Here is an 18911-nt window from a genome sequence, read left to right on the forward strand (position 1 = left end):
CAAACAAAGTATTTAAAAATGCAACAAATTCGAAAATATACATTTAAATTGAAAGGCAGAGATCTGTAATATATCAAACAATACAAAAAGTAAGTCTTAGGCATTTTTTATGGAAAATATAATTCATCAAAGTTGTCCTCACTTTGCATCAACTCCGTCAGGATTTTTTATAATTCTGAATAAATCAGGCAATGTCATGGTCATCTTTAACTCTGAGGACCCCTTTCCTTTTTCCTGCTCATTGTGGATCTCACAGTAGGACACACAGTCCTGGAAGTCTTATATTTTTTTTTATATTTTATACAAACAGTGTTGAAGTCTCTGCGGTCACAGCTTTAACATGTCAACTCCGTCATCCCGGTGTAATAGTTTGTGTAAATAGTTGTGGGATAAATCTTGGCATTTTTGATGTTTATTAAGGCAGCTACAGCTGAGAAAGAAAACAAAATTGCTCCACTGTACAACACGTGGTTAAGGTGGAAAAATATTCAGTTTTGTCAACTCCGTCAGACGTCAACTCCGTCTCAACAAGTGCTCTCAAAAAGTCTGTGATTTTAATGTTTTTTGCATATGGGGAATTCTTCTTATGTTGTTTCATGATTCTATTTACATATACTGTATATTTGGCCCCAGCTGGACCTTTGTCAACACCGTCAGTATTTAACACCGTCAGGTGAAGTTTTTTGTCAATTTTGAAAGAAATGTCTTATTCTTTTTTCAATTCATTGTGTTAAAATATTAAAACATCAACTGAACTACATGATATAATGTCTGATTTACCTAAGAACATTGGTTATATATGTTAAATATTAAAAAGGAGGTTAGAGAATTAAAGAATTTAGGAACTGGATTCATAATAACCCTAACCCAAGAAAAAAATTAGAGAATTTATTTTTCAATTAGCTCCTTTACTGAACACAATTACTACATAATTGAAGACTTTACACTGTTGTTGGATGGATCAAATTAAAATATCATGCTTTTGGAGTTGACACGAATTAAGTTCTGAAGTGAATAAAGAAAAAACATTTTCAGAAAAACCTGTTCCCTTACATAGTTAATTAGCTGAGACTGATTTATATATATATAATAATGACATAGGAGTTCATGTTTTGAATGTATGAATTTGTCAACAATGACTCCCTGTTTTGGAGGAAACACCACGGCCACATTTTTGTTGAAACGCAATCAAGAGCACATTGTGAATGAGTAACTGTGAGCTGCACTGCTGCCCTTCTATCAGCACATGATTTGAGACTGAGCAGTTCTGTGAAACAGGAAGGATGACATCAAGCCGACTGCCAGAGCCCTTCATTACCTCATAGGAAGGAAATGAGGGTCTGTGCGTGGAGCTCTATGAGGGTCTCTGGTGTCGCCAGTGAGCAGTAACACCACAGACCCACTGAATATTTCCCCTAGTCAGGCTTGGCAGAAAAAAATTAATCAAAGTGATGAATGGGACTGCTCTTCACTAAAGACGTTAAACTGAACAAATGGATTCTTTAATTTATGGAGGGTGGGAAGGGTTGGGCTGCAATCAGCACTAAAAACTGGAAAATGATACACACACAGAACCCTTCTTTTCTATAAAAATGGGGCAAAGAAGACAGTCAGTGTGCCAGTAGCTTCATCAGTACAGCAGTCGAGACGATCAGTTGAGCCTAATCGCTGTGATGAAGATGTGGGAGGTGGGGACGGCATCTCGAAAGCGCCCTCCGCCGCCCGTGCGCCTCACGTCCCCGCAGTGGCGTCTGGGCCGGTCCGGTGCCTCTGATGCCGAAACGCTTTAATCAGGCCAGAATCCCTAATGAATGGAGGCTGAGAGTCTGCTGAGGACTGGAGGAAGAGGGAAGGCAATTTCTGGAAATGATTACTGACTCATTTCCTTGTTTATCGTGCCTTTGAAAGAGAGAGACCCCCACGCCTACTGCCCTTCGCTCCACACCGCCTCCGCCCCTATACGCCCCTGCCACTCTTTTCTGTATCATTGTTGGCCCACTTTTGAACATTTGGCGCACTAGATCAAGCCTGCTCCTGCTTCTTTTCATGTCAGGGGCTGTACCTTCTCCTGCCCTTGTTTCCCTCAAGTGGGAGAGCCAGCTTAGTCTGAAGTTAATGGCTGGAAATCTCCAACTAACCTCCCCAACAGCTGTCTCTTCAGCCTCTTTCTTTTTCTCCTCACGATTCCTTCCTTTCTTACGAGTTCCCCCTTGTTGTTTTGTTTTCCTGTTCTCTCCTCCCCGAACCAATCAAAAGGAGGATGAAGGCAATGGGCCCGCTTGTTGATAAAACAACCACTCCAGCGAGTTTTTCAAAATTGGCTTTCTACAGACAAGTGGCTGGAGGCCGGAAGGGAGGTGAAGGACAGGCTGTGTAAAGCTCTCTTGTTTTCATCCGAGTCTTGTTGAAAAGAAGAATAGAGAAAGCCTGGCCGTTGGACTTGTCTTTCATTTGGAGTCCACCCTTAAAAGGCAATTGGGGTTTTTTCGGTCCCGCCGGAGCGAGCATTAATGACGTAAGAGCTCAGAATACTGAACTTCACCTCTATGCGGCCTCATTCTATAGACCGCAAATGGGTTTGAAGGAGAGGGAGAAAGAGTTCAGGGATCGCGACCTTGACCAGACCCCAGAATCCATGGCGTCCGCCATTTATGCTGAGCTTCAAATGGACATGCTTAAAGCAAAAATGCACATATCCTTTACCAATTCAACGGCGTTTGAACTTGTGTGGCAGTGATGACCCCTGCTCACTCCACCTGCTGTTTTTATTTGGTGGCATCTTTATGTTACAGTGATTAATGGACCAGAATACCCCTCCTGAGAGCAAACGTGACCTTCCATTCACACATGCAGCTTCCTGTTCACTCTTTCTCCCGTAATTTCCACTGACAAGTAAACAATTAACCTGCTTGTGCAGTAAGAGACCAGAATCAGGCCACTCCCTCCTCAGCTTGATGTCACACGGGCAGAGGTCAGCAAATGTTGTTCCTCTACGCACTCCTGTGTGAGTGAACCTCGGTGTCTCAGAAGATGTGGAGCATTCTGCTCCAAACCGCGGCTCCCTGGAGCCACACACTCATCTGAAGCCCGTGACGGTCACATCTACAGTAGCAGAGCGGGTCGAGGCTTGTTTTTTGCGACGTCAGACCTGTCAGCTTTTCACTTGCAATTAATATCTGCCTGCTTCAAGCTCATCAGTTGTCACAAGTTTAGCACCCAGTCACACGAGCGGACAAATCAGGCTAAGGCAGAATGACACCACTGGTGTGAAAGAAGATACTAATTCTGGATAATTAGCTGACAAGAGCATGAGAGAGAAAGGATGGAGGCGAGGAAGAAGGGAGGAGAGAGAAGTGGCAGTGCGTCGTAAGCGTTTCTGTCAACCAGCAATCTCTCTCTCTCTCTGTCTCTCTCTGTCCCTCTGACCTCTTTCCAGTCTTCTTTGTCCAAAGATCAGATCTTTCACAGTAGCAAAGCTTTATCAAGCTCAGACGAAGCCTGAGGTCATAATACGGCCTTTATTAGAGTAGCGATAATAGATGACAACGGTATTTTTAGACAAATCTCATTACTAAAGCAGAAGATGCCATATTTCGGGGTGCAGCGCATCCTTAAAAAAGCAAGGCTCTTGTGCTAATGGCTTTAGAGAAACTCAACATTTTTAAAGGACTGAAATGCATATGCTCCAAACCATGAGATCTAACAATGCATGTCAACATAAATCAATTAATATTGATGATAAAAAAACAGCAAAACCGCTTTCTGTCTGCACAGTCCTTGAGTGAATGGATTGACCATTCACTGAAAAACTCAATTTCCATTTGAATGCAGTTGCTTCTATTCTCAGCAGTCATAGCAACATTCCACTCATAGTAACATGATCCAAATGGCCAGTATGTACATAGCAATTAGTGACATCCTTCTTTCCAAATTTCCCTAATGTGGCCTTTATATATTTCTGAATTGCTCAACTCTCAGATGAGAACTTCAGGCAGATATATGCATTTCTATTTGCTCGTCATCAATGGTGTGGATTAATATAGCCCATTTCTAAGAGTGATGTCTATGATAGATCTGTAATATATCACTGATTTAAATCTAAATCCCATCGTGGCGCTTTGGCCTCGTCTCTGGCGTGTTCGGTGACCAGCAGTGTTACTACAGGGTTGTGCTGCAGTAACATGACGGGTGTAAATCACAGAGTTTGGGGCATGTAGCAGGTCATTATCACCATGTGGCAGTGTCTGCTTCATCAGGAGAAGATTAGACGACATTCTCTGCAGCGAAAGGCGGGAACAAAAAGAGGGACATCCGAAAGCCAAGCGATTACATGTCTGTAGCAAGAGTACACCTGTAAAAGTGGTGCGCTCAATGCTGGATGGGACTGCAGCGCTATTAAAGGGGTAGTTGACCCAAAAATGAAATTTCTGTCATTAATTACTCACCCAAACCTGTAAGATTTTCGTTCATCCATTTCAGTGGTTAAACCTTAATGTTATGAAGCGACGAGAATACTTTTTGTGCACCAAAAAACAAACAAACAAAAAAAACAACTTTATTCAACAATATCTAGTGATGGGCGATTTCAAAACATCTTTGGAACACAAATTAAGATATTTATGATGAAATCCGAGAGTTTTTTTATCCCCCATAGAAAGCAACGTAATTACCGTCATTCATTGTGTGCAAAACACAACAAATTTGTCTCTCCCGTCATTCTCCTATGCTGTTTATGTTCAGCGCTTCCAGGTTCTACATCCGAACGCCGGCTCGGTATTGGCCGGCTCCTGCGTCATAACATTAAGGTTGAACTACTGCAGTCATGTTGACTCTTTTAACGATGTCTTTACTACTTTTCTGGACCTTGAATGATGGTAATTACGTTGCTTTCTATGGGGGATAAAAAAAATATTTTAAAGTCCCCCTGTAGTCAATAATTATATCCCTTAAAACTCATCTTTGATCACCAAAATTACATATTTAAATGTTTTTTCCTGTAACAGTCAGTATGCTTACAAACGCTTTGAACAACTCAGAAAGTCAGTGGAGAAAGGCATATAGTTCATCATAACATCGTAATATACATTATTCACTCGCCATATTGCTACACAATTTTTCATATCAACAGAAAAATATACTGGGATAACCTGGCTTCTCTCGAGACTCCCCTGCTAGTTCGCTGTTAATGATATGCTAAAGCCCGCCGGCACGTTGACGTGATTGTTAACAAGGTAGTTTGTGATGTCACAGACACCAGCGATTTCAAACCGCGGGTTTGAGGCTGTCTTTAGATCACAACAGTTTTAAAGAGAAAATACTCAGCAATGGTTTTGACTTATGAATTTGCACATATAAACAACATTAAAACTTGATTTTTCACAACAGGGGGTCTTTAATTTGTGTTCCGAAGATGAACGAAGGTCTTACGGGTTTGGAACGACATGAGGATGAGTAATTAATGAAAGAAAAAATAATTTTTGAGCCAACTAACCCTTTAATGGCAAGAATGAATTATTGTTATTGTATAGTAACAAACATAGAAACAGCACAATACCTGGTCAAGTTCAAAGCAAGACCTGGGGCAGGTTCACTGCAAGGTCACCTTTGAAGTTCACACCCAACAGTATAGTTGCAGACAAAACATCTAAAACAAACAAGCATGAGTGTTTGTGCGACAGTAGCAGGAAGACTATGACACTGACACTATAATTAGTCAGAGGTTACAAGCTTTGATTTTTGCCCAGAATCACACTTGAAGCCAAAAAGCCAGCGGGCACGAGGAAGCGCAGGCTTTGTTTAAAGCACGCTGACATGAAAACACACTTGAAGGGGGAAAGAAACATCCCGTGACTAACGCGAAGTGACATTTTGGATGTCAGAATTATCGCATCAGCCTGTGGGTTTTTGGTGTCCATTAAAAAAATCAAAGTCTCAAAAGGACCGTTGAAGTTACACCTCACCATGCGATCATTTATTGTCACTTATGCATTAATTTAAATCCTCTAGGAGGTTACAGCACCGGACTTTTTCTGACTTCATCTGACTTTTTCTGACATGCAGAATTTTCAGCATGGCAGGAGATATTTACCAGCATCAAAACATGCATGGTGTTTCCATCAGAATGGCCACGTGTAGCAAACAATTCATTCGAAAACTTGATTAGAGAAGTTAACCCCACAGTTGAGCCCATTCCACCTATCTGGGCAGGGGTCAGCATACACCGGCTCTAAGACAGCGGAGGCCCTACATATTTGAAATGATATCCATTACTGTTTGTGACAGGCCTTCCCGAGCACACACTTTGATGCTCTCTCAGACTGACAAGCTGAGTCCAGTGACACTGATGGCTTCGGGCACAAATCAGAGGCGGTTTCCTGCATCCCGGTGGCTGAGGCAGTGCTCCATGTTTTAGTGCCCCTCTTGTGTCATGGGAAGGCGTGAATGGGATGCAGCCAAAAGAACGCATTAGAAGCCTAAATCCCATCCTCTTGTCCGGCCCTCAGCACTCGACACTCTCTTATATCACTCCTCTCCTGTGCTCCCAAAGCAGACGAGAGTTATCTTTAAAGGTCATTGAAGAGACGAGGCAGACGGGAGGAAGAGCGAGGGAAGGCCATGCGCTTTACAGAACAAAAGAAGCTCTTTGCGCTGTGTGATTCTCACTGACAACTGATGTATTCTGCTCTTGAAAGAATTTAAAAAATGAATTTTCTTGCATGGTTTATATACAGTACAAGCCATATCCAATTCTCTTGAAGTGAATTCTGTGCGAGAAGGTATCTTAATGCTCAGCACAATTGTGAATATGGGTTGGACGAGTGTGAATTTGAATCAAACTGGCCACACACACAGGATTACATTTGATTATCCATGTGACAAACCCATAAGACCTTCGTTCATCTTCAGAACAAAGAAATTAAGGTATTTTTGATGAAATCCGAGAGGTTTTTTTTATCCCCCATACAAAGCAACATAATTGACCATTCGCAAAGACCCGCCCCCTTTAGTTACTGTTGCTACGTCCGACAAGCCATGCCGCTCTCACACCACACATCATGTTCTCACTCAGTGAAAAATACATCGCGGAGCAAAGAGGACACTGACAACGGCTCGTGAACCGATCATCTCTTCCTACTAGTTCATTTATAGCATCAAATAATGAATGAACATCAGAAGGAATGTTGTTTCAACCGCAGAAAGATGTCAGTACACACCACTTTTTAAGTATAAGTCCACCGACGTTAATCTACTAACTACCCTGACTGCTTTATCGGACAAAATGGCGGACTCAGCGTTATGATTGGTTAGATCACCTGTCAATCAAACCCCCGGTGAAGGGTCAATTACCGTCCTAAAAAGCTGCGCCTCAGACAGCGTGCAAAATTGACCTCTCTTCAAGAGAACGCACAAATTCACACAAAATTATGTCAAAAATGTCCGTCTCTACAAGTATCCTAGTAAACATAGCCGGTTATGTCTTCAGTTGAGAAAGAAAATGCATAATCTGTGCGTGCATTCGCTCTTAAAGTGACAGCATCCTAATAATCCTGCTGCTGTCTGCATTTTTAATGTTAATCAAACAACAAAGGGAAAAAAATCACTCACTGCTCTTGAACTTTAAAAAGGATATGAAGACTATGCAGTGTTATTGATTTGATTGGACTAGTTTATTACATTTCTGTACCTGAAAACTACTGTTAGACCTGCCCGAAAAGCACTGTTTATTTCATTTGTATCTTTGTTGTATTATATTTATTTGTGCTATTGCTTGTAATTTTATTATTTGTTCTTATTTTATCACTGACTGTTTACTTGTCTTTAAAATTATATTAATTAAGCTAGTAGTTTTAGCTGTGGTATAGACATTATATATGGTCAATGTTTTGTAACTGACCCTATCAGACATCCTTAGTCGCATTATTGCCCACTGGAGATGCTCATCTGCCCTGATGATTGACAGCACCTCCTATCCAATTCCGCTCTTGCTCTCTGTTCGACTTAAGCGGTTGTGGCAAGCGGACACGCATGGACCCTGCCGTCCACTGTCCATGTGTCACAGGCGTTCAGCGGCGGCACCAGCGTGTGCGCAGAGGTAGAGATCTGGCCCGAACGGCCTCTGGCCACCATGCCAGTGCGATCTCTTCAGCCGGCCACGGCAGGGGGGCGGCCAGTTCCTCTCAGACCTATTTGTGCTGTTATTTCCCCAAGCCCACATTTATTTCTGTCAGTTTCCATATTCTTGTACTCAAAGCTTGTTTGGGCTTTCTTGGTAGATGTCTCCTGCGAGGCGGGCAGATGAAATCGGAGAGCCACAGGCTGAAGGAACAGGAACCGGTTTCTGCAGGCTGACTGACGGGTTCGCCGATGACCGGCCTCTGAGAAACGCACCAACCGGTCTCCACTCCGGCCTGTCAAAGGCGCTGAAATCAGATACATATACAGCATCTGAGCATTTCCGTGATGTGAAAATCAATATTTGAGTTTAGCCAGCTAACAGGGAACGTTCTGGCAAGTTATGAACAAACGTTTTTCCAGTAACGTTAACAGAATGTTCATTTAAAGTTATCTGGTCTTTTATAGCATTAGTAAACATTAGCACAAAATGTTATTTATACAGCATTTTATCTGAAACATTTTAGTTGTGTTAGTCTGTTTTTAAACGTTACTATATACTTTGCAAAAAATTTTCTTCCTTCTATTTTTGTCTAGTTTTCCAGCACAAGTATCTAAACGGAAGCAAAATGACTGAAGATATTAAGTTTTGTTTATTGAAAAATTGTGATTAAAACAAGAACAAATATCTGCCAATGGGGTCAGAAAAATAAACTTAATTCAAAGGGAAAACAAGATTATTTTTTGGCAGATATTCATTCTTGTTTAAAGCAAAAAATTCACTTTATGTTGATGCGTTTTTCAGAAAACAAACTTAATATCGTAAGTCATTTTGCTTCTCCAGTAAATGTATCTTGATTTAAGAATGTTGAAATATTTGTACCGGAAATCAAGACAAATACTGAGGACGAAAGTCCTTTTTTTGTCAGATGGTTCAGAGAACATACAGAAATAACATTCCCATAATACTTGCAAAACGATTCTCTTAATGTTGCTCTAATGTTCATCAAGAACCAAGAAAAACGTTCAAAAAACATTTTAAAAACTGGACGTTTTTGAACGTTCTGAGAACATTCAGAAATAAGGCTTTCATAACTTAATAGGAACATTAGCAAAATGTTCTTAGAACATATTTTTGTTAGCTGGGAAGCATCTCAGGAAAGTAAAGGAGAAACCGAGAGATGGTTTATGAATACAAAGTTAAAGCACAGCTGAACTTGTATGGTGGAGCAAATCCTGAGACTGGTTTTGATCTGGTTTCGAGGGGCCTGTGACTAACTTGTTTAGAAATACACATGTGAAAACATCCATAATTAAAGTGTGCCATCAGGCAGTAATTTTGCCTGAAATCACAGGATCTTTGGTTTGAAGTCATAGCAATGTTTGGTCAGCACGCTCGTGTCCAATCTTTCTGATGGCTCTCGGCTTTGCTTTGCTCTTCTGTTCTAATAGGATGAGTCAAGCAGGCTGTCCTGATGCATTGATCTCTTCGGTTCAGACCCTCCCGTTCCTGCCCTGACACAACCGTTAGAAGAGATTTGTCCATTATATTGATGCAGCTGATTTACTGTTAAAATTCTGTCCACCTCTCCAATCATAGCTAAAGACGAGACCTCCCACAAGCAATGAAAACCAAGCTACAACTCTTCCTGAAGTGATCTGCCTGCCAGATCACATGCTTTATGTGCAGGCGAATGTGGCTAAAAGAAGTGCCATTGTAAAAGAGCTGAGAGCTGTGATTTCCCAAGCCCTGGTCATTTAAGCAGAGCCTGTTGACAGAGGCGCTCTCGGCATCGGCCATCTCTGCCCGCCGCCGTCAGAGTTCCCCGGCAGATCATAAAAGATAATTGCGCAGCCTGAGCTTTTAAAGAGTTTCAGAGCAAGAGCTGCGGGGTGGTCAGGAGGTAACGTGTGTTCACCAGGACGCGCACTTAGGAGGACCAGATTTCTTTCCCCCCCCCATCATGAAATTTTATTTCATGATAACGATATATATCATATAGTTATATTATTTTTGTTATATATAAAAAAGAACAAAGAAGCAAATTTCAAACAATAGGACAAATACGATAAGAGTTACAAATTAAACAAGTGACCATTAAGAGGCCAAGCACAAAGGAATGATAAGTCATGCCAACATGGCTGGGAGCATCAGACCAACTGCAACAATGAGCAATTAAAGACCTGTTAAGATCATTTTAGGCAAAATCATAAATACAGTAAATAATAATGATTTAATGTTTTAACACTTTTGATTAATAGGTGGCACTGTGACCAAATTGATGTGGTATGGTCAGAGAGGTGACAACGACACATGCAAAGTTTGGTGTCAATATGCCGAAGAATCGAATTGTATCATCTTCAGACCATGCCAGCGAAAAGTTAAATCACCATGTTGCACAAACCATAAGGCGAAATCTAGCATGTTTGGAAACACTGGACTCGGCAAGGATTCAGGAGTCTAAGAAAATGACTCCCATGAAAATAAGTCAACCACATCCCAAAGTTATAAGGATATAAATATTTTTTTCCAGTAGGTGGCGCTGGTCCGAAACTTCTTAGGCTCCTTCAGGTCATCGTGCTGATGACCCATACCGAGTTTCGTAACGATATGCCAGACTGCATTCTGTATTCAACTTACGAAGAAAGTGTAACACCTCTCGCAGTTTAAAACGGAAGGCAGTCTGGCGGAAGCTAGTTATTTTACTTTATAACGTGTTAAATATGGATATTTTTCTTACACAAATGCATCGCTTCGCTTCAGAAGGCCTTTATTAACCCCCCGGAGCCGTGTGGAGTAGGTTTATGATGGATGGATGCACTTTTTTTTTTTTGAGCTTCAAACAGGTGGTTTCCGTGCACTGCCATTTATAAAGCTTTGGAGCATCAGGGTGATTATTAATATTACTCTGATTGTGTTCGTCTTAAAGAAGAAAGTCATATACACCTAGGATGGCTTGAGGGTGAGTAAATCATGGGGTAATTTTCATTTTAAAATGAACTAATCCTTTAATGGTACTGTTGAGCTATTAAAGGTACAATTTTAGCACATTTTTTCTGAGAGTGTGGAAAAGGCGCATCTGCCCCTTTCGAGTTTAGGTGTTTGCTCGGGTTCTTTCAGGCATGGCAGGGCACTAAATCAACTTGTACAGAAAGCTTTTCATGGCATAGCTGTCAGGTTGAAGGCCGCAAGTTTCCTTTATCCAGACACACTGGTTGCCAGACGTACCTCTGGAAGTTGACGAGGTGTTGGAGCAGGTAACAGCGTACAGCTCGTAACAACAGACCACAGTCGCAGCACACGGCAGTCTGGGCCACACAAGAGCAGCAGGGGAAGTCAGCTTACTCAACGCACCGGGAGGTCCCAACCTGAGAACATGAGAACCAAAGCCGCCGTCTTTAAGATGAGACTGAATACTTTTTGATGTAATTTGTGTAGTTTTATCATGGCAAACAAAAATATGTTCTAAGAACGTTTTGCAAACTGAGTTATGGAAACGTTATTTCTGAATGTTCTCTGAAAATTCAAAACGTCCAGTTTTTTAAATGTTTTAAAATATTTTTTATTTTTTTATTTTTTTGGTTATGCGAATGTTTAGGGAACACTCTGAAAGTGCAAACGTTAAGGGAACGTTCTGAAACTAATAGTAACATTTAAAAAACATTAGATGAACGTCCAACTAAAACATTTCAGAAAAAAAATTCCATGAACAATGTCTAAATAATGTGCTAATGTTTTGAGAACATTATTAAAGGGGACCTGTTATGCCTCTTTCACAAGATGTAATATAAGTCTCTGGTGTCCCAGAATGTGAAGTTTCAGCTCAAAATACCCCACAGATCATTTATTATAGCTCGTCAAATTTGCCCCTATGGGGGTGTGAGCAAAAACACACCGTTTTTGTGTGTGTCCCTTTAAATGCAAATGAGCTGCTCCCTTTCCAGAAGAGGGCGGAGCTTTAACAGCTCGCGCTTCGGTTGCTCAACAACAACAAAACTGGAGAATCTTATGCAGACAAAATGAGGATTGTCAGTAACGGTGTTCAGCCTTACATTGTTCAAACCGGAGTCGACACTGATGGAGAGACTCAGGAAGAAGTTACAACTTTTAGAATGAAACTGGACGTTTCTGGATGGTTAGTGGATAAATTTATGTAGTTGATGTCATGTTAATCTTTTGTGCAAATCCAGCGTTGAATTGACCCTCGTTTGTGAAGCAGTCCGGCATAAAATGACAGCATGACATCAACACTCGACTACTACTTGGGCTCTCTAAAGCAGCCCAAAATGGCCTCCTCCCCTTTGTTGTGTGTTCCCGGGGGTGGGGTTTATGTACATTTTATTAACATTACTGGAAGAATGTTTGTTCATAACTTTGAGAGAAGCTTGCCAAAATGTCTCCCAATACTGAAAATTCAACTCCAAAATATTTATATACATTACATACATCATAAAACCATGGGGTAATGCCTAGAGACACCTAATCTCATGGTTTTTATTTATTCTGGTGATTATTTGTAAAAATGTATTTATCTACATGCACCATGTTCAGGTCTCATATAGTTGTATCCTTTCTGTCTGAAGTCCGAGGAGTGGAATTCATTTGCTGAAGCTTTATTAAATCAGTGCTGTTTCTCCTGGAATAAGACGATACAACAGATCCATGGTAATGCAGTGCTCACGGCAGCAGACAATCACATTATAGCAATGCATCCGACGCATCCACTGAGGTCAGGAACACACCTGAAACACACCTGCAGTGCTTGGTTATCAAATCAGCCTAATATTATTCATCTGAGAAAACAAATCAGTTACTAAATGTTTTCCTGAGTACAGAGACAGTGAAGGCCCTGAGAGACAGCCAACATGAAATTGTTCCTGAGCAAACATGAAAGAGTTGTGTGCTGTGCCTGCTTTAGCGTGATCTACAGTGCTGTGCGACGTGAAGGTCTCGGGGTGAAGTTTTATTCTCCTGAACTGCTGCAGCCGTTTGATCTGTGTGACCTGTCACTGGCGTACGGCGAGCGGAGACACGGGCCACACACGCCGCGCTTATACCAGAGCCACAACGGCCCCAATCCCTCTCTCATCCTGTCCAACAGAGTCAAAACTGAGGATAGAGATTATATACTGTATGGATGTTACACTGAATATAAGAAACAACGCGGTTTCCAGTTTCTTTAAACTTTATTTTTAGCATATACTATAAAGCTAGTCATTTCAATGTGAAATTAAATTGAACATGAAGATTACAAAAAGCTTTCCAGCTGTGGTGACTCTTCCAAATTTTTTGGTAACACTTTACTTCGATGGTGCCCTTTAGACATTCTACTAACTACAAATAACGGTGCAACTACATGTCAACCAGCAGTCATTAGAGTATCAGTAGACTGTCTGCTTAATATGTGCTAACACTTTATTTTGATGCTCCTAACAGACATTGACCTACTATAAGTAACTTTGCAACTATGTCAACTTATTCTACTAACCCGAACCCTAACAGAATCATGTTCAGCCAAAGAGTTTTTTTTTTTTTTGAGTGCTTCAATAATGTTCTCAAAACATTTTCACAAAAACATTATTTATACATCGTTCATGGAAAATTTTTAGGGGTCAATCCCCAAAGGGGCAAGGACCGGTATTGAAATCGTTATTTTTCTTACTATTATTCTTCCGCCTGACTCTATGGCAGCCCATAGAACCGTATGGTAAAAAGTTATAAAATTTGGCACACAGATAGAAGACGGTCTGAAATGTTTCCATAACAAATTTGGAGTCTCTACCTCAAACCCTGTAGTGCCACCAACAGTTCAAAAGCAAAAAGTTATTAAAAAAGTATCAGCCAATCTTTTCTCGTGTAACACATCAACAAATCTGACGGCGAGCACTCAAAAATGGATTTGATGCTGTATCTTTGCAATGATTTGGTGTTTTGACACCAAACTTGGTATATGTCATTACAGGCATGTCTTGGGGGTACATGCACAGTATCGTCACAGCACCACCTACTGGTGCAGATACAGGAAAAATTGCTATTTTTTCTTATAACTTTTAAATGACTTGTCCTAAAATCTCCTTAGATTCCTTGAGGCATGCTGAGTTGAGAGATACTTAATTTTCTTTGGTCAGCCATTTTGAATTTTGTCATAGAATGAACATATTGTTACAAAACATGTTTTGTACATGTTCTGAGAGGACCTGTAAAGTTTTAGGTCAGTCTAGTGGTCAAGAGATATAATGAAATTTATCAAAATGCTTATAACATATGAAAAGTTCAACACATTGTCTTTTAACTTAAATTGTTAGATTTGTTGGCTTATGCCGAGTCCTACGATACCAAATCTGCCATATTCTACCATACTTACTGTCCGCCATATTGAATTTTATTCAAAACCTACTTTTTCAAACTGCTCCTATAAAATTTGTCCGATTTGTATGAAATTTGGTATGTAGCATCTACAGACTTGACAAAAAGTTATTAAAAGATTTTTGATAGACTCAACCGTTGTTTTATACTGTGTCAACAAATTTGACTGCGAGCACACCAAAATGGACATGTGGCTGTATCTTTGCCACAAAAATTTTGTTTATTGACACGAAACTTGGTACATGTCATCACAGACATGACTTGAGGGTGTATGCAGAGTTTTGTCATAGCGCCACCTACTGCTCAGAAGTTATAAACCATGTTATTATGTTATAAGTGCTTTAATTGATGTAATTTAAACAGCTTTATCCTAACCTCATGATCACAGATGTCCACAAATCTTTCCTTTTCGGCCCTTATTCGGCTTGACCCCGTAATTGCTGCTTGCAGCTATATTTTCTTAAATGTTTTAGTTGGATATTAGTCTAATGTGTTTTAAACGTTACTATGTACACTGCAAAAAAATTATGTTCTTCCTCAGTATTTTTGTCTTGTTTTCCAGTTTTTTTGAAACATTTTAGTTGGATGTTTGTCAAACATTTTTTAAATGTTTAGAATGTTCCCTTAACATTCGTATAACTGAGAAAAAACATTTTTAATTATTAAAAAAAACCAAAAACATTTTGAACATTCAGGAATAATGTTTTATTTTTAGAACATGTTTTTTGTTAGCTGGGATACTAAACCACAGCAGCTGAATTCAAGAATCTGGAGTCAAAGGAAAACCCTCACTAAAAGATGAACTGAAAGCAGCTGATTTTCTATTACCAGAGCTGAAGGAATGTAAATGTTTTCCAGCACCAGCATGAGTGTCAGTTTGCTGTCAGTGGATGTTTGCCTTCTCCTGTGTTTGCAAGACATACAATCTGTTAAATGGGCTAAACATACACACACAGCTCACTCACTCACAGAGCATGTTTCTCTGCTGACCAAGAAGGACCAGAGAGACGCTGACATGACCCACATAATTGGCAAGAAGTCTTGCATCCTACAATTTGATCAATTTGCCGCATTCGGTCACCGTCGGCTGCTCTGTCCCCCGCAGCAACACGCTGGCCTGTGCGTACCCCTCCTCCTTTGCCCCGACGCTCCGCGCGTTTCCCTCCGGATCAGCGTGATTCCACGCAAACATGCCTGTGCTCTGTCATCTGCTGGCATGGAGCGGACCGCCACTGACAGTTTGTCTGCGACCATATGCCGCATGGCAATAAAGTCAAGCTGATCTGCGCAGGGTTGGGGCAGCGCCTGCAGGCCTTTCATCAGGACTTCAGCCTCACTCTTTGTCTCCTTAAATTTTCCACAGTTATGTGATATAGTCCGAGTTTATCCACAGTCACCATGCCGGTCGCGCTGCACACGCCTGCAGTGTTGCCGCTGTGCTACTGATCTTTATTTGTCCGATATTTCAGACGGCTCTAATAATACTCATGAAGTTTGAGAGCAGAGATATAATAATACAACAACAACATTCAGAGCAAACCCAACTAACAGGGAACACTCTCTCAAAGTCCAGTAACGTTAATAAAACGTCTGTTCAAAGTTATCTGGTCTTTAATAATGTTTTGTTTAATAAAGCACAAAAACGTTATTTAGGGGAGACCAGGTATGGTTGTAATCTACCCCACTACCAGGGTAGGTTCTGACACATGCTGTGGTAAATTGTAGACAAAAGAAGCAAAGACAGCATCCACACCATGCAATATGCTTCAAAATCAGGTTTAGTGAAACAATCCGAAAGAACAATTCAAAACAATTCCTCTCTTTCTGTGATTGACCACAGCTCAAATCCACTTTCTGTTTGACCCAGAAGTGTGTGTGTGTGTGTGTGTGTGTGCACATGTATGTAAGTTAGTCTACTGGAACAAACTTTCTTAGTGGTATTTATGCTTAATGAACACTCGACTGCAGTGTACCTGTGTGTACACTGAAAAAAACAGTATAAATGTTTGTGTGTTTATGTGTGAATATTCTCGGTCAGAGTAACAATGGTAAAAATCAATGTTTTTAACCCTAGATTGTAGGCTTGATGGGCCCAGAGACTGTATATAGGGCACATTTGACCTGTACACTTCCTCTGGCTTTGAGTTGTAAATGGCTCTTTACAGACAACATAGTTAGTTTTCACTGTCTGGGGTCTCAGAATCCTCACCACTGGCTTTCAACATTGTCTTCGCAACTGATCTGACTGACCTTAGCTTGTCATTTCTTTTTTTTTTTTCTTTTTTTTTTTTACACTGGCCGGCAACACATCTATCTGTCTTTCTTTTCCACTGTCTAGGCATTCTGTAAGGTTATTTTAAAAAGTTCTTAGTTGTATGTAAGGGGATGGTTGTAACACTTTTTTAAAGATGTGTTACAGCCTTCCCCACCCCTGTCAGCCAGTGTTTAGCTAGCTGTATTAGCATAATGGTTTGAAATTAGCTGGTTACAAATGCATCACGTTTTGCCAGAGAAACTACAATTTAATCTAATATTTGATTATATGTTATATGATTTTATCTGCAAAAGTTTTAGTATTAAACAAAACAGTTTTAATAATAAAAAAAAATTAAATTTTTACACAAAAATCTGTTTTTTCTTTATAAAATCTGCATACCTATTTACAGCCTTGACAACCATTCATATGGGATCTGGGAGGAAGTGGGTAAATAATGAAATGATCTGATTGGTGGAATTGGTGGTGTTACAACTCTCCCCTTGCTTACAACCATACCCGGTCTTCGATACAGAGTTAATGGAGTGTTTTGTTTTTTTTTTCTAAAATGTTTATTTGGATGTTCATCTAATGTTTTTTAAATGTTGCTACTTGATTCAGAGAACATTCAAGAGCAATGTTCCCATAATGTCTGAAGAATGATAAAATGGAATGTTCCCTTAACGTTCACATAACCAAGAAAAACTTTTATAGAACATTTAAAAAACATTCAGAGAACATTCAGAAATAACTTTTTTATGACTTAATGGGAACATTAGCACATCTCAGACAGAGCAGTGCCGCTCGGGAAGCATTGCCTGCATGTCTTTTGTTTGGCTTGTGTTTTTTGGTTTCTCTGTTGCCTTTACATACATCTTCAGATGAAAACAAACAAACAAAAAAACAAAAACAAAAAACAAAACAAAAAAAAAACAATGTCTCAAACTCTTCTCAGATTTAAAAAAAATAAATAAATCACAGGAAACACCCTGACCACACACACACACACACACACACACACACTCTCATATACTTATATGGTCACAGTTCCGTTGTTATCCACAGTTTCCCGAAACCATAGTTTATGTAACAACAAAGTGATTAAACCCACTTTATTTTCTACATTATTTTTAAAATTAAAATAAAATGACATTTTATTGAATTGTATGTATGATATTATTTTAGTGTCATGTTTGTGATTTTATTCATTATGTCAGGCAATATCATTTCAATCAAAATAGGCATGTGATTTTTTTTATTTTTTTATTATCAGTTGGGCTGCTGCTACATCCAGAAACAGAAGTGACTTATTTTTGATGAGCTGCAGAGATATTAAAGAAAATGTACTTTCCTCCTCTATTTAAAATAAAGTATATTTGAAGACTTCAGATGCAAAAACCTCTAAGTGCCATCTGAAATTTTCTTCTAAAATAAGCATTTTTATCAAGCTTGTACGTTTAGGTTCGGTAATTTCACTTTAATGGCAATTAATAGGTCCTTTTCATTGCCATTAAAGTGAAATAACTGAACATAAAAATACAAGCTCGATAAAAATGCTCATTTTAGAAGAAAATTTCAGATAGCACTTAGAGGCTTTTGCATCTGAAGTCTTCATTTGGTATAATATAGTTTTGGTTCCGTTTTCCTTGTTAAGTCTTTTTGTTTCCGTTCGTTCTAATTTTCCCATCATCATCCATTAACATGGACACTCATTAATCACCACAGCTGTTAATGTTTGTTCATCATCTCTGTGTATTTAAGTTCCTGATTGTTCTCTGTTCATTGTCGGTTCTCGTTAACATATACACTGAGGTAGGTTAAGGTTTACTTTCAGTTATTAAAGTCTATTTGAATCAATCTTCTTCGTCCTGCCTTTCTACCTACACCACGCTTGGAGAATGTGACAGAAGAACCGACCCAGAAATGGATTATGCAGCAATGTTTTTGCTGTATTAGCATGGAAAGGGTTTTCCTTTTTGGAATATTCCATTCATTTTCTGCACACTCGCCCAACATATTGCCTTTGATGGCGTGACACTTAAATCACTATATTGGAATGGGGCGAATTACCACCAGATGCTCGACCTACCAGACATGACGGCGGGGACGTGGAGGCAGGCCATCCTCCGCTGTCTAGAGAGTGCGTACCCCCAATCCACACCAGCACCCGTATCAGCA

General features: G+C 39.9%; 1 long non-coding RNA gene across 1 annotated transcript in view; it reads right to left on the bottom strand.

The window, feature by feature from the left end:
* Positions 1-18911, bottom strand: part of LOC127513413 (uncharacterized) — a 44916-nt gene that overhangs the window by 15428 nt on the left and 10577 nt on the right. The window contains exon 2 of the long non-coding RNA XR_007930401.1: positions 11342-11481. This is a non-coding gene — a long non-coding RNA (uncharacterized LOC127513413). The remainder of the gene's footprint in view (positions 1-11341; positions 11482-18911) is intronic.

Source organism: Ctenopharyngodon idella, chromosome 5 (genome assembly GCF_019924925.1).
Source record: "Ctenopharyngodon idella isolate HZGC_01 chromosome 5, HZGC01, whole genome shotgun sequence".
Classification (NCBI taxonomy): Eukaryota; Metazoa; Chordata; class Actinopteri; order Cypriniformes; family Xenocyprididae; genus Ctenopharyngodon; species Ctenopharyngodon idella.